Source organism: Anolis carolinensis, chromosome 1 (genome assembly GCF_035594765.1).
Source record: "Anolis carolinensis isolate JA03-04 chromosome 1, rAnoCar3.1.pri, whole genome shotgun sequence".
Classification (NCBI taxonomy): domain Eukaryota; kingdom Metazoa; phylum Chordata; class Lepidosauria; order Squamata; family Dactyloidae; genus Anolis; species Anolis carolinensis.
Genome location: NC_085841.1, coordinates 65,774,965 through 65,779,315, shown reverse-complemented (window position 1 = coordinate 65,779,315; position 4,351 = coordinate 65,774,965). Strand labels below are relative to the sequence as shown.

Below are 4,351 nucleotides of genomic sequence, written 5' to 3'. Positions count from 1 at the left end.
ATGTGGTTGGTAATTTAGCAAAGCTAAGGGCTGAAACTAACCTAAGTAAAAAACACACAAATCGAAGTAAATGCGATAAAAGAGGTGGTATTCATCTTACAACCTCATCAGATTGGATTACTTTTGTCGGCATGCGCCTGATCTTCTATAGTTTTATGATGGAGTCCACCGCCTCCTATCCCACAATGTTGAACTACTTCCAGAAGGGTTCTGTCATAAAACTATGGAAGATCTGGTGTATGCCGCCATGGCAACAACATAGGAAGCTTCCCGTGCTACATTTGAATCAACGGGGAAGCTGGGCAATGTAGGGTGTGGGGTGATGGGTTCCCTCCACCGGACACCATCCGATTCACCACAGTGCCTGGCGATTCCGGTGGCCCATCTGATGAGGTCGTTACACTATTCTTCATCCCTTATAGTGTGAATATGCATACATGCATGCTAGGTTTAATACTTGACCCATAAATCTTACAACTATTCATTTAAATTTCAGATTTATATCCTATTTTGCCCTGCAGAGTTCTTTTCACTGTGATTATGGTCAGCATGCTGAATACTTCTGGAAACTTTCCATTTGATTAATTAATTAATTAATTAATTGCAGCTATGAATACTTCAAATACATGCATTCAATGGGCCTTTGTCCTTCACTGGGATTTGGTTCCAGGACCCTCCATGGATATCAAAATTTATGACTGCTCAACTCCCATTATATACTATAGTGTGGCAAAATGATGTCCCTGATCTAAAATTCTAAAATCAAAGTTTGCTTTTGAGGATTTTTTGGGAACAATTTCAAGTTGTGAGTGGTGGAATTTGTGGATACAAAATCCATAGATATGAAGGGTGTTTTATTTTCTTACACACTCAGATGAAAACTACCTTTGGGGAGGGAGTTTTGGAATGGAAAAATGAGGGGGTGGACTCAAAGGTTATCATGCATCTATGAAGCTAATGGTGGTGTAGAAGAAACAAGACTTCGCTCCGAGAATGCCCAACAACTCTAAACACAGCCACTGTTTAATGCCCATCTGTTGGTTTCAGTGGGTTGCTTTCAAGAAGTGAGGAGGAATTGATTTGACAAAGGCAGACAGTTCAGGACTCCTCTGCTAATCAATGCTCCATGTTCACAACTTCAGAGTGATGTGCGTTATCAGCTCCGCAGGCACAGTTAATCCTTCCTTGTGTACTTCATGGACAGCTAATCCCATACTTGGGCTCTGCAAGGTACGATGGTTTGCCTTGTTGTTAGTTTAGGCTGAAGACAGCTGAAAGACTGTCATTTTAAACCACTACCTGTGATAAGAATAAAAAAGTAATCCCACTGTTGTTGGCTTATGAGTCTGTAGCAGGCTCTTGATAAGATCTTTTTTCATCTCTTAGGGGCTGAAAACAAAAAAAGTTTAATTGTCATCAATTCAAGCAATAAGCCATACAAAATCCAATCCTGGAAGTCCATCTTCCCTTTTGGAGTAAAAAAACCCGCTTATTTGTTTTTGTGCTGTTAGATTGGAGTGCCAAAGACTGTGGCTATCAATGCAATAGGACACTGGATCTCCCTCCTCCATGCTATATTACATTGCTTGCCATGGAAAATATTTGCACCCCAACTTAGTGTGAACCATGCATTCTTTACCATCATCATCATCATCATCATCATCATCACCATCACCACCACCACCATAATTTCAAATATATATTCCACCCTTTGCTAGGAGATTTCAGGCTGGCATACAGATAAAATAATTTAAAATATTTTCAGATTAAGACAGTTAAATAGTTTCCTTTTCTGGAACCAAGTCACTTTATTGGGCATGTGATATAACACAAAAGAACATAAGTTGTTTTTATACATTATGGACAATGTTAAGGGAGAAACCAGAAACATGCACTGCTGAAGATGGTAAGTCTCACTGAAGCATTGTTTGTGTGGAGAGGTTTTAATTTTCATTGTCACTTTCTCACAGAATGTGCTTGTCAAACAGGTACTCGGCCATTCCAGATTTGGATGCTCCCATCTTGCACAGGTTAGTCAAATGATCACCCAGCTCTTTGCTAGATAAGACCCAGCTCTTAGATGGATTGAAACTCACTACTTGGATGAGTAAAAGTTTCTTAATGAGATATAAACATTACATGGAATAAAAAATAACAGTCTATAGCAATTAAAAACCATCATTTCCAGCATGAAAAGCAACAGATAACACCTGAGGCTCCATGGCACTTTGTCCTTGCAATGGTTTAGAAGTGTGTAGGAAAATAGGAATGGACAGGTCAGTGTGTCTGTTGAGGTCCTAAATCTACTTCCCCAGATGCAGATTAGGGATGTACCTACACTTTAAAATTAATGCAATTTGACACTGCTTTAACTCCCATGACTCTGCTATGAAATCACGGGAGTTGCAGTTTTACAAGATTTTTAGCCTTCTCTGGCAAAGAGGGCAACTTCTAGGATTCCATAGCATTGAGCCATGACAGTTAAAGTGGTGTCAAACTACATTTTTTATACTGTGTAGAGCAGGCATGGGTAAACTTTGGCCCTTCAGGTGTTTTGGACTTCAACTCCCAGATCCCAACCAGTTTACTGGCTGTTTGGAACTGTGGGAGTTGAAGCCCAAAACACCTGGGGATCCAAAGTTTGCCCAAGCCTGGTGTAGAGCAAACTTAGTGGTATTTGTTGTTTTGTGAGGCTCAAGTATTCTTTGCCAGAAAAGGATAAAGACCTTGTCAAACTACAACTCTCAGGATTCCATAGCATTGAGCAATAGGAGATAAAGAAGTGTCAAAGTGCATTAATTCTAGATCTTTGTGATCACCATCCCAGCTTCCAGTTGATTCCTGGGGTGGTTGTGTAGGTGCTCTGTAGTAAAACTTTAATTCACCTTTTGGCTCAGTTTGTGGAAACTGCCCTTTGAGATATGTAGAACCAAAGTAGTAATAGAAGATTGCCATGGACAATCAACTGTATCATGGAAAAGGTGATTGCTCAAGCCAGCCCTGCCAAGCTATTTTGGTTCCACTTAGCATTCGGGGGTTTGGGAAACAGGTACATGGAACTGACAGTCTTATGTTGCCTGCTCCTTTGCATGAGTGTAAAGAAAGGAACATTATTAGTGTAACAGATCATTACAGTAGCATAGTGCTACCCTAGGATTCTGGCCAGCTTCTCCCAGGTTATTATGCATCCAGCCCTTGACATTCATGGAGATTAGGGGATCCCTGCAAAGGTGAAAAAGTGAAAAAGAATATCATGAACTCCTTTCAAATATGCATGGCACACTTTCACAGAAGCAACAAAGTTTCTGTGATAATTTGAGAATACAAGAAAACAGGAGCATCTTCCCTAGAAGCGACAGTTATTGACAGGCTGTACACCAAAGAGCTTAGAAGATACACTTTAGTGATATGTGATAGTGTGTTGATGTTGTTTCCATCTTGTTGCATAGATGGGTGGGAGGAACAATGATCTACCATAGACCAAACTCAGAAGAGAAAATGGCTGCACACCACTTGTTATTGATGCTCTTCAGCTAAAACCAGTCTACTTTGTCATCTACAGTCTATAGCCCACCCTGAACAATGATATGTTTCTCTCACAGGACTTGGTGGTAAATCTACTCTTTCTCAAAGACAGCTGCTTAAGCAGCTACTCATTAACAATGTCACACAATAAAGACACAAATACAAAGACCAGACCTTAGAGCTAAACAAAAAGCTAACTTTCCATCCTATGTCTATTCAAGAAACACTGTTACACCACCTAATAAAACTTGGCCACAGCATTTGTTCCTTTTCCAATTCATGTGCATCTCACCCTCTCTTTCCCCATGTCTGTATAAATAAATGAGCAAAGAACAGATGAAGCAAAACACCCATAAGATCTATACAGTACTGAGAAACCAGAAAGCTTCTAGTTTACTACAATGTATCACTACTTTATTTTGATCATTTGGCTTTTTGACAATGGTTAAAGGTCTTACTGTTATTGTTAGCTATCTTGAGTATTTTTGGGGAGAAACGAAGGAAGATTATTATTATTATTATTATTATTATTATTATTATTATTATTATTAAAATTAAAAGTAGTTGTTTTCAAACAAGCAAACTTCCAAGGTAAATTGAAATTTCCAAGTTATAACTTATTAAAACACTACTTGTTTGCTTGTTCGTTGATAAGAATTATGAAATCGTAGATTTGGAAGCGGGTTTCAGGACTACCTATCCCAATACCCTAGAAGGACAAGACTTTACTATTGAACTATATTTGAGATTACGTTTTTATTTATATGCCATCTTTTAAAACAATCCTTCTAAAGCAGTTTGCAAGGAACTTTATTATAAAAAATAA

General features: G+C 38.8%; 1 long non-coding RNA gene across 1 annotated transcript; it reads left to right on the top strand.

The window, feature by feature from the left end:
• Positions 1–280: 280 nt before the first annotated feature.
• LOC134295550 (uncharacterized) lies at positions 281–4,055 on the top strand. Its single transcript, XR_010002175.1, has 3 exons — positions 281–393; positions 1,989–2,030; positions 3,450–4,055. It is a non-coding gene; the product is annotated as an uncharacterized LOC134295550 (long non-coding RNA).
• Positions 4,056–4,351: the final 296 nt, after the last annotated feature.